Genomic DNA, 394 nt, shown 5'->3' on the forward strand with positions numbered 1-394 from the left:
TCTCCCTTAAACTAACCCAATTTTTATCCATATCTCCCTTTTTAAGGCATGTTTCCTACTGTTCTTCTCTTTCAGTTTATTACTTTTCCTTTACCTACCTGTTTCCTTTCCATTATACTGGTTCCTGTAGTTACGTTGTTACATACTCATTTATCAGGGTATGGTACTAGGATCCACATATGAGGGAGAATATATGTCGATTTTTTTTCTGAGTCTGTGTTACTTCACTTAGTATATCAGTTTCTAGATCCATCCATTTACCTGCAAATTTCATTATTTCATCTTTCTTTACTGCTGAGTAGACTGCCATTGTATAAATATACCACATTTTTGTTAACCACTCATCAGTTAGGGACACTTAGGTTGCTTCCATCTCTTAGCTATTGTGAAAAGA

Source organism: Nannospalax galili, unplaced genomic scaffold (genome assembly GCF_000622305.1).
Source record: "Nannospalax galili isolate Female #2095 unplaced genomic scaffold, S.galili_v1.0 scaffold439, whole genome shotgun sequence".
Classification (NCBI taxonomy): Eukaryota; Metazoa; Chordata; class Mammalia; order Rodentia; family Spalacidae; genus Nannospalax; species Nannospalax galili.